Here is a 12627-nt window from a genome sequence, read left to right on the forward strand (position 1 = left end):
GCTCCCCCTAACACTATGCAAGCTCTTCTCCAGCTCCCCCTCAAAAATTTCTCCCCCTTTTTGACCGGAATGGCCAAAAGGCTAGAACTGATCTGACTCTGAATCCGAGCCTTGCTCCATAGATAAGTCTTGTATTTGTGAAGAGAGCGCGGTGATCTATCCTTGAAGATATGCAAACTGGTCCGCTGTGTGCTGTACATAAGAATCCAGCACTATAGACATTTGATCCATTTTAGCCAGCAATAGATCAAGTTTGCTCAAGCCTTGTGGTGGAGCAGAAGATGATGGCTGTGTAGATGGCTCTGGAGTCGAGGTGAACCTATCAATCTCCTCATCTGTATGTCCACCCTCATCTTGCTCAACATGAGGCTGTGGGATGGTATGCACACCAGTCTTGGAACCCTTGATGTGTGCAGTGCTCCTAGTCAGTGTATGACTACCAATGGGGTAGTCCCTTTGAACAACTATAAGGCCACTGGGTAGCTTGAGCTTTGCCTTGGCAGTTAACCCTATGATCAAGGAAGGGAACGACGTCACAGTTCGTGAATTCTGCTTTGTGATGCTCTTCTTCAGGACATGTATGATATGGCCACAAATGTCAATCTCCTTATGAGAAAAGAGATCATACAGGAATCTTGTTCTCGGAGCAGATAGTGTGGTGAGATTGGTGACCGAATACAGATTATGAATCATCACATAACTTAGTGTCCTTATTTCCGGAGAGAATTTGATGGTGTTCATGGATGATTTCTTCGGTTCACCACTAAGAGCTGTAATCATCTCGGCAGTAGAGCCCAATCTGTCCTCATATGCAATTATAATTGGCTGAGATGGAGGCCGTATTTCCAAAAAGTCTTGGATGATCTCTCTTGTAATCACAAATTTCTTGTGACGTACCCAGCACTCAATACAGTCTCCGTTGACAGTGGCATTTAAGAAGAACTCCCTGATAATCTCTGAATAGACAACCCCAGTTGGGTTCAACAGCTTGGTCCAGGTTTTATCTTTGAACACTTCAGGGATCAACGTGTCCTTAAGAGTTTCTAACTGGACCACTCTCTCCATGATGATCGTCTTGTCCTTATAGCAGTCATTGTACTTCATATCTGCTTCCGCAGACTTGAAATGATCAGAATCAGTGCGTGCATGCTTTGAAGTAGGTTTCTTCTTAGCTGCATGCTTGGTGGGAGACATCTGCACAATTTCACAAAGCAGACAGGGAACAAGTGCACAAACACAAACCATAACACAAAAACTTGATTAGATTTAAATTAGGGTCCGTTTGGTTCCCGTAAAATATTTTTCGGAAAATACCTATTTTCCGGAAATGCTATTTTCTGGAAAAGGAAAATATTTTCAAGTGTTTGGTTGTATTATGAAAATTGTTGTGGAAAATATTTTCATGTGTTTGGTTCTATTAGGAAAAAGCTATTTTCCGGCAACAACCACACAACAACAACAACAACAAAAAATTGATTCCGGCGACAACAACAACAACAAAAAATTGATTTCGGCGACAACAACAACAAATTGATTCCGGCAACAACAACAACAACAACAACATCATCTGGCAACAACAACACAACAACAACATCATCTGGCAACAACAACACAACAACAACAACAACAACAACACAACGCAGATTCCGGCAACAACAACGCAAATTTCGGCAACAATGCAAACCAAGTCGTCGACGAAATCGAGGAAGAGAGAGCGATGGGTCACCGGCTCTGGTTCTGGGTTTGGGTAGAGCGATGGGTCGCCGGCTCTGGTTCTAGGTTTGGGTCGAGCGATGGGTCGTCTGGGTCTGGCGATGGGTCGAGCGATAGGTCGAGCGATGGGTCGTCTGGGTCGAGTGATGGGTCGAGCGATGGGTCGTGGCGGTGGGTCGCCGATTCTGGCTCTAGGTTCGTGGGTCGCTCCGTTTCTTCCTTCCTCTCTCTTTCTCTCTTTCTCTCTCTCTCTCTCTCTTTTCGGAAACACTTTAAAGTGAAAATAGGTATTGAAAATGATTTCCGTTGGGTAACGGAAAATTTGGAAGTGATTTTCCGGAAAATAGAATTTTCCGGAACAGCCAAACACGCGAAAATGTGGAAAACCATTTCCGGAAATGATTTACTCCCAATTCAAACGTAGCCTTAGTTTCAAATCAAAGTTAAACTAACTGGAAAACAGAGCATTGCTAACACTTAACAACATGCTTAAAGAAACAAACCTATAAAACACAAGCACAATGCATGAAACTAAGTAACTGTGCATGTGTGTGCATATGTGTGCATGTGTGTGCATATGTGTGTGTGACACGGGATGCATGAGGGTGCCTAAGTGTGCCTAGTTGTGTGCCAAGAGTTTGGAGCATGAGCAAAGTGTATGAAATATGAGATCAATGACCAAACCAAGTAATAAGGTCAAACATGTGAAAGATCAAAGATTGAAATCACTTGATTCCAATTTGGCACAAAAATGTCACTCGGACATTTTGACAAACACCTAGCATGCACAAATGCAAATATAGTATGAATAATGCATGAACATGGGAGAATCTACCCTCAATACATGATAAAATGCCATAAGGGGCCAACACAGAAGCAGAAACAACAAATGGGACACAGCCCAATCAAAAGATTTGACAAAAATTCACCCAATTTTGAAAACCAACCCAAATTTTCGAAAATCCCCAAAAATCAAAACCCTAACACAAAATTCTGCATAATCTAAGCAAAAACAAAAAAAAAAAAAAAACAAAAAAAAAAATATTGTTTATAAAACATACCTAAAATCCCCAAAAATCAAAACCCTAACACAAAATTCTGCATAATCTAAGCAAAAACAAAAAAAAAAAAAAAACAAAAAAAAAAATATTGTTTATAAAACATACCTTGAAGAGGAAAATGCAGAAAAGATGCTTGGATTGAAGGGGATTAAATGGAATAGTGATTTGGGTTGAAAAGGTTCGAGAGAGGTTGAGCGAGGGAAGTTTTTGTGATTTGAAAAACTATCACATCAGCAATATAAAACTGAAAACACGCGTTTTTCGCGGGTTAGGGAGTAGCGAGACAGTCGCGAGACAGTCGCGAGAATGACCACTGAAGCACAAAATTTTCGCGAGAAGCACTAGGTCGCGAAAAAATTGCGAGACAGTCGCGGTAACTTCTGTCTGAATTTGGAAAAATCCAATTTTTAGCCAAACAGCATTTCATGAGAAGCTGTTGGCCGCGAGACAGTCGCGATACAGTCGCGATAGTTTCTGTGTGACAGGATGAAAAAAATATTTCCCTCAAGCCCTTTTTGCGGGAAGCTCTAAGTCGCGAGCTTCTCACGAAACAACCCTTGAACCAGTTTTTGAAGGATGACACAAACAAAAGTCAAGAAAGTATAAAATCACTTTCAAAAACACATAAAACACTCAAAAATCTTTTTGTGTTTGATCAAACAAAGATTGAGCGTGTGAAAACACATTTTATCAAGTACAATCACATAAATGAATATAACATTCATTGAACATAGACTTGTGTGTTGTGTGTGGATATCAAAAATGAGATAGTCCTTAGTCCAATGTGAAGTTTCAATGATCAATTTAATCAAGGCATACACAACTAGCACTAGATTACGTGACCTATCTCAATTATAGAAACATGCATATATGACCTCCCACAAGTACTTGATAACAATTCTTTGAAACTTTTCATTTGGCTCCATATTCAACATATCATTTGCAACTTTTGAGCAAAGAAAATCTCATTGAGAGATAGGTGCCTGAAATTTTTGATATTTCAATTGATGAGTTAGCCTTTGGCTTTTTGGGCATCATACATTTTATTTTGGTCACTTTCCCTTTTTCCTAGTCGAATACTAGTTTTTGCGACAGGCTTTTGCAACTCTATATCTCTTTTCATTTGGAGATTTACATTTAGAGAGCTCTTGTAAGCAAAAAAATTAAAAAGTGGGAAGATATATAGGCATGAGTCTATGCATGTCTCAAGATCAAAAAAACCATTCACTAATCATTCATGACAAGGTTGAAGATCTATTTACAACAGTCACATAGATTTCAGAATTTCTTCCACAATGATATGAGTGCATGAGAAACAAGTTAGGCTCGTTAAATGCACAAAGTCATAAGTACAAAGGTACAAGGCAAAACATGCTTTGAGACAAACTCAACAAAGTGATCAAACTTTTTGGATTTTCTATTTTTATGAATTTTTTTTTTTTGAATTTTTTAACACACCCAAAACAGAACAAGAAAAGAAAGCTCAATAGTAACAGCTGGTACAATCCAACTAGACAAAATAACAACAGTAAAAAGAAAGCAATGCATGAAAGTATGCAACAGTAAATGTCCCTAAACATTGAAAGAATTTATGCATGGACATGTTATAATGCTTATGCATGAGTACCCCTCTTCACCCACACGTCACGTGCGTTTGGGGTGATATCCTTGACGGATTGGGTACGAGAGTTTGGACTTTCAAACCTTCTGGTGAAACTTTCCAAGCAAGTGGTGAAGACATCGATCATTTTCATCACGTCCATCATACTGGGATCATGATTTTGGCTTCTCGGTTGCTCACCACCGCAAGACCTCATGTCATTTCTCCTTCCTCGTGACTGAGGTGCAGTTGCATTGTTGTCTGATCTCAGCTTTTAACAGTTGGGTCTGGTATGTCCTTGCAGTCCGCAGTAATGACACACATAATCCGTTCTAGGACCCCTTGTGATCTTGGGAGAGATCTTCCTCTGGTTTCATGTTTAACCACAGATTGATTTCGAGGCATATTCACCATTCGTTGCTCAGCCACATTCTTCTTCTTTACATCCTCAACTTTCTCAAGAATGGGCTCTTCTATAACCGTCTCGTTTTCCTTCACAAACTTCACTTCTTTGGTGACTTTGGCTGATGAGCAGCTTCCTCCGGAGTATCCGAACCCGAACTTGTCTAAAGAAGGTTTTTGAGATGATATAACATCTTCTAGCTTCTGAGAGGAGACTCTCTCTATCTTAGCATGAGCTTGCACAAACTCTTGCTCAAGAAACCTCACCTTCGTATAGGCTTCAGACAGCTCGTCATTTAGTGTCACAATCTCACACTTAGCTTCTTTATATCTGATCAAGAGACTTCTGTAATCTTCCTCAGCTTTCTTCATTTTCCTTACAGCTGCCTTGGCTACTCTGGAATACTCTCCCGACTTCTCAAGTAGTAAGGAATAATTTTCTTGAAGATTAGCTGTATTCTCTTCCTCTTCAGCATTTGATTCTTCCACAATCCCAATAGACTCTAAATCATAATGCTCTCCAAGCTCCTTCACAAGTGCACCCAAATCATCTGATGACTCCATATGAGCAATGGTCATGAAGGCGGAGTAGTTTCCCTCTCCGTCACAGCTCTCTTCCGAGTCTGAATCAGAAGAGTCTGAATCACTAAGCGTCGTGGCATAAGCCTTGCCTTTTCCCCTCAGAAAATTTGGACACTCCTTCTTTAGATGTCCATGGACATTGCACTCATAGCACACAATGTCTGAAGAAGGTTGAGAATCCCTCCCTTCTTTCCTATCACCTCTTGAAGATGAAAATTTTCCTCTGTTGAATGGTTTTCCACTGTTCTTCATCTTCATAAATTTTCGGAAGTTTTTCGCTAGGTATACTACTTCCTTCTCCACTCCATCTTCTTCGGAAGGATCATCCATTCTTTCGGTGATGGTCTTAAGAGCAAGCGATTTACTCGTCCTGTGGGAAGGCAGTCCAAGCTCATACGTTTGGAGTGATCCAATGAGCTCTTGGATCTTAATTTCATCCAAATCCTTGCTTTCCTCTATGGCTGTAACTTTTGCCCGAAAGCTCTCCGGTAAGGACCTCAAAATTTTTCTCACCACCTTAGTCTCTTCAATCTTCTCCCCAAGATTGAATTTAGCAATTACAATTTCATTGAGCTTCCCATAGAATTCAAATGGTTCATCATCCCCCATTTTGAGCTCTTCAAATTTGGTGGTAAGCATCTGAAGTTTTGTGTCCTTAACTTTCTTCGTACCCTCATATGTTGTCTCCAAAATCTTCCAAGCTTCCTTGGCTACCGTCATATGAGAGATCCTATGGAATTCATCAGGAGACACACCACAGAAAATAACATTTAAAGCTCTATTATTAGCATTGGTGGCTGCGAGAGCTGCCTTATCCCAAGTGGACTTAGGATCTTGCGGCTTAGTCCAGCCTATCTCAACCGCATCCCACATGGTATCATTCATAGAACATAAAAATGCTCTCATTCTGACTTTCCAGAATGCATAATTGTTCCTATAAAAAAATGGTGGAACATTGAGCGATTGAGACCGGTCCATCTCAAATAGGGTCAAGGATCACACTAAGGTATTTAAATCACAGCAAGTGTACCCACTCTGATACCAATTGATAGCTCAAAAATGTGTTGAAAATACAAGAGTTATTTAGACCCCCAATTAAAATTACGGCTCGATAGATTTTACACTAACTTAATACTAAGTGCGGAATAGTGTAAAAGCGAGCAGATGAACACAAAGCTACTCTAATCCATAAACTAAGCAACACAGCAGTATAATGGAATATAAAAGAGTAGGGAAGAAGGATGCAAACACAGAAAACACCAAGACGTGTTCTCGAAGAGGAAACCGAAGAACTCGGCGAAAAACCTCTCCGCCACCCTCTAAGCGAAAATCGATCCACTAGATAATCAGTTGGGATACATGGGTTAACAAGAGACCCTTCAAGCCTAATCTACCCGATGTATCTAAGCCCTCCAAGCTCCTACTCTAACAAGGCTTCTTGGAACTATGTCTTATCTAGCACCCCGGATCCCACAACAAGCTCCATGTTGCATCTGCCATTCCAGGCTTCTTCCAATACTTCCTAGCAGCACCAAAAACGTCACTTAACACTCTCAAAGGATGTGGTAAGTGTTTGGGCTATCAACTTCTCAATGGTATGGAAATGGAGAGGGAAGGGTTGAGGAGATACCACAAGCAAGTGTATAGAGAAAGGTGGGGATGACAATCTCTAATTCCTAATGTGTTTGGCTAGGGTTTTCTCTCTGAAGCATTCCTCAACATTTGTGGGTAATGAGGGTATATATAGGATAGGTGCAAAAGGTGTGAGTCAGGCAGTACAGACTGGCAGGACAGACAGTCTCGCAGGTGTCTCGCAGGAAGGCCTTACCCGCAAGATACTCGCGAGAGACAGCTGTCTCCACCTAGCCTGACTCTTCGCATTCCAGCATGTGCAGGGCACATGCTTCACTTCGATGGAAGCTAGGTCGCGACATACCCGCGAGAATCCTTCAGCCTCCAAATGCTTGAGTCTTCACACACTCTCTCTATCACACAACCCTTACAACAAATCCCACAATAAATACAGGGTATAAATGATTGATAATAATTACAATCAAATTTGGCACGAAATAAAAGCCAACAAAATACATAGTTGTAAACAACAACTTTACAATCTACTAAAATACACTAGGCAATTTATGTGTTTGTCACAATTTGAGCTATTTTATGTTTTAGAAACTATATTTGTCTATACTTTGAACATAGTGAAATAATGGATTTGATAAACAATTTAATAAGGTGATTTGCATTATGATGGAAAGGCGCAATTCTATGTTAAATATAGTTTTTCTTATGTTCTTTATATTTTCCCTATTTACATGTATTGTGGTTTGCTTCCAACAATTTTATTCTCTGATTGTAAACATTAGAAAGCAAGATAAATGTGTTTCATTTATTTTCTCTTTTGTGTATATTATTCACATATTTCAATTAGGTAGTCAAAAGTAATTTGGCTGGTATTAAAGGTATTGTTCTTTAGTGCCAAATATTTGTTTGAATTGGAAGCCTTAAGGAAAAATTTTCGTGAACAAGGAACCCTCATTTTTTTGGTATATTTTTTGTTCAGCTGGCCCTTGGTGTTATATGGCTTGATCTTAATGAAAGATTTTTATCAAGACAAAGTAACTGGGGTTTCTGTACAGTTGTTTATCTTTGAGTTGTGGACTTCTTTCATTGTAATTTTGGATGGTTCTAGCTTCATGTTGAATGAAATTTCTTGAATTTTCTGCAAACCTTGATGGATATTGCTTAATGAAAAGTTATTTGTCTCATATATGTAGTCAACTGCAACTATCATGGCCATTGCTCTTGCACATGGATGGATAGTTCAATATGACTTAATTTTTTTTTTTTTTTTTTAATTTTATCTATCTTTTATAGCAAGGTTAGCAATCTATCATTGGCCCAAAAAAAATGAAATAAATATGACTCAACTCTCAAGGCTTACTTTGTCTTGAAGATTTTCAAATTTTTATTAGATGTATACGATATATGCTTACATTATTGATTTTTTTCATATAGCAGATAATCTATTTGTGTCTTTTTAAGACATTTCAATGAGTAATATAATATTTTTGTCTTGGTTTGTATCAAATTGTAATTTATAGGTTTTAATTTTCTGTTTTCAGTTGGGCTATAGATGTTGTTTTGCAGATAATTTTTGTTCGCAGCAAATATTTTTTGAAATTCATACATATATTTTTTGTTTTGGTTGGAATTGCTTAGGTTTTTCAAGTTAGAATGAGTTTTGAGAAGGACAAGGATGTGTAAAGTCAACAAGCAATGCGAGAAAGGTAACATGAACTTGCGACTAAGAAGACATATGCTAGGAATATGAAACTTTTCCTTCTTTTGATTTTAATTGGGTATTTGTTTTTGGGCTCCTTATTTTGAATTATGGCAGGGTAAATTGATGTTTGTCATGTTTCATTTGTTGTTGTTTTTTTTTCTTTTTCTTTTTCTTTTTTTGTCTAGATTTTTGTTGCCTAGAATGTTACTTTTATATTGATGAAATATCTCAAAGTGCAAATTGGGTATTCATTATTGGATATTCGGTTGCACTTATTACTACAAGGCTAAAAGGATTCCTCCATGACCAGTGGTCACACGATGTAAACCAACTTTGAACTTATAAATCCATTCCTATTCAAGAATTATAGTAGCATAAGTATAGTGATGATCTTATTTTCGCTCACAATGTTGAAATTTTCAATTTGAAAGAAGCAAACAAGAAGAATTTATTACATCATAAGAAGCTATACTTGGTTCTTGATTTAGATCATACGTTGCTAAATTCTATTGAGTTTACAGATATGACATCAGAATAAGATATTTAAAGAAACAAACAGATTCTTTGCAAGGTATTTCTGTTACCTTTATATTTGATTGCTTTAGTGTGCTTAGCATTTTGTATATCATTGTTTTCAAGTATCATGGTGACATTGCTTCTTTGTTTGCTATTGTAACATCGTCATTTTGTAGAACTTTTAGAAGTCAACATGAATGATTATAGTTAGATTCTGAATCAATAGTTCTGAATCTGTTGATCAAAGTTTTATTTGAGTGATTTCAATTTGTCAATGGGTTGTTTTTGTAAGTAAAAAAAAAAAATTATTGTAGGATAGTTTATCATCCTAATATGATGCCACTCAATTTTATTTGGTAATTTATACTTTAGAGCTCATTCATGAAAATCTCTTTCTAATCATGACTGAGGTTATGCATTTACAAGTTTGCAATTATTTGAAGAACGTAGTAGTTTCATTCTCAAAGATTCTTGCTGCATTATATTGAACTGGACCTGTTTGTGTTTTGAAATTAACTTAAACTCTTATTAAAAACATGGTTTTGTATCTACTCTATGTGAAACACTGTAAAGAAGTAAACTTTGACCTTTAGTTTTAAATTATTAATTTTTTTTAAAAAATTTTCATTCACTTTGATTTCTTTGTAGTCAAACTAAGAAGGGTGAAGGAACTTTTTTCTTTAAAAAAAAAAAAAAAAAAAAAAAGGACAAAGGCTTACGAATTTTATGAGATTTATACATGTTGATTGTGATTTTTATGTTGTAGAATGATGAAAAGAACTGAGACGGATAAAGGACTTCGTTTAGGAGACACTTGAAATAAGAAAGAAGCCTAAAGGTTGCTTCTAATGTTGTTGCACTTGGATGATTCAAAAGTTATGTAGATGTGTGCTTATACATTATATGTGATGTTTGTTTGGCAAAATTTACATTTTTGAGCTTCTTCAATAAATGATTTTATTTTTTTGGAGTTATGTGTATATGTGTAATTGTTATTTATCTTAATTCTTACCTATCAAAAACATATCATCTATCATGATACTAGAATATCTAGATGAAGGATTTTACCTGATCCATTGAGACCAAATTTGAACATGCAAGTGATTCTGCTACCAATAAAAAGCTGGATAGTTCGTAACATGTGATTGATTCTTTTACCCAATTTTGTAGTCTAACTTGCAAATGATTCTAATTGTAAAGCTGGACAGTTTGTAACTTGCTTTGGATCCAACGATTTTATGTCTTATACAATATATATATATATATATTGGAGTTGGTCTCATTTTTAGCAAAACTTCCAAAGTGAATTTTAGGCTAGGACATTTTGTCTTGCATCAAACATGTCTACACTAGGGGCATTGGCCGATTGGTTTTGGAATGCAAGCATGTCATCAATTTTTTGTGCAAGCATGTCTAAACTAGGTCTCTGCTTATTCATTTGAATATGAGGGTAATATTTACTATTGATTATTGGGGTTTGTGCACTTTCTCTAACTATGTAGGTAGCCTATAAACTGATGGTTATGCATGAAGGATGTTTGGAAGGGAAGCTTCAGTCTATTGAAAGACTAAGGGAATCCAATTAGGAGAAAGATATTGTTCATCAAGTCAGACAAGTGATTATAAGTAGAAATCTTGCCTTGAATCATTTATGCTCCTTAGAGAAGTTCTGAGGGTCTCGTGGTTTAGTTTTTTGATAGTTATGTGGAAATATGATATTGTTTTCTCTGCAAGTTTCCAGAAATTATCATGTAGCTTTCTGTTTTTGTTGTTGCACTTGATGTGATTAATCAATGCTTACCTTTGGAACCCTGATGAGTGTTGTTGCATTGTTATCCTTCATCTCTATATTTTGTATATATATCAATTTATAGTAAATTCATTATTTAATTTTTTTTTTGGTTGGTTGTAATTTCAACACTCTTTTTGCTATAACATACTACTATTTAATCAATTAAATCATTTGGTTTCCTTACATGTTTTGTGTTGATTTCTTACTTTATGTAGTTACTTCTTTTCATTTATAACATGATTTAATAATGCAGTCACAAGGGCAACCATATTCAAGTCCTTATTCATGTGATCAATGCTGCTTTGTTGTTGCTTTCCTACTTCTTAATGTTGCATATTGGAAAAAAAAATTTGAGAATGTTGAGTGAACTTCCATTAAAAAAAAAAAATATATATATATATATAAGAAAAAGAAGGAAGAAAAATTAAACAAAAGGGAGATCCAGAAGTGGATGAACCTTATAAATGTTGGCTAATTTTGTTTTAATTAGATTTTTTTTTTTTGGTTGGGAGCTGTATTAGTGATTGGGTTCTAGATGGGTTATTAAAATGAGTACTAGATTTTTTTTTTTTGGTTGGGGAGCTGTATTAGCGATTGGGTTCTAGATGGGTTATTAAAATGAGTACTAGGTGTTCAATGAAATCCTGCAAAGAACTTGGGATAGAAAATGTTATGTTTGGGTTATTCTAAAACAAAATTAAAAGGAATTGGATTGGGTTACTCTCCACAAATTTGCTTCCAAGGAAGGATAATCACACCATTCTCTTTAGCTGGATTTTTTTTTTTCAATTGCTAGAAATATTTTTCTCTCATCATAGTGGATGTTACAGTTTTAGTTGTTTAGAATAGGCTTAAAAGAAAATCTATTTGTAAGACAACACATTTTTATGGATAGCATACTGAGTGTTATATACATTTTAAATTTGAAATTCATACCAAGTGTTATTTTTTAAAATTTATAAATTCAATTGCATTAGCTACATACTTATTTAATTAAATTTATTTAAGTACGACTTTTGAAACAAAATGTTTCTCCAAATATTTACCTAAAATTATTTGAATATATTTGCTTTCTCGATTCTAATTATTTCTATGTACAAAAATTTATTTGTGGACTCTTACAAAATTTACATTATTTTTATTTCTATTTTGTTGAAAATAGATGTATTTTTTTTTCCAAGAACCCGAAAATAATGTACTTATGTAATTCCCGTGCATTTGCACGGGTTTAAAAGCTAGTTTCCTTAATATGCCAATATACACGTATGAGAGTCTTGGAAGTGTCGGACAATCATGGTCAGCAAACCTACAAAACTAAGTATAGATACCACCGCAATAGAGTTCATTTAAGCATGAAATTTAAACATGAAAAACAAATTCGATTATTGTGAAATTTAAACATGAAAAAATATTCAGATTTGGCTTTTAAATTTAGAAAACACGATTTCACTAGGTGTTTTATGAGAAAACAGTGAACAATTTTTTAAATAGTGAAAGAGAATAATTTACACAGAAAAGAGAGTGAACAATTTTTTAAATAATGCTGAACAGGAAATAATTTTATGCAGAATACTAGAAATAGTTTATGCAGAAAATAGTGAACAATTTTCATGAGAAAACAGTGAGCGTTTTACTTAATGCAGAAAACAGTTTTACTTAATGAACAGTTCTA

Source organism: Quercus suber, unplaced genomic scaffold (assembly GCF_002906115.3).
Source record: "Quercus suber isolate HL8 unplaced genomic scaffold, Cork oak 2.0 scaffold_9, whole genome shotgun sequence".
Classification (NCBI taxonomy): domain Eukaryota; kingdom Viridiplantae; phylum Streptophyta; class Magnoliopsida; order Fagales; family Fagaceae; genus Quercus; species Quercus suber.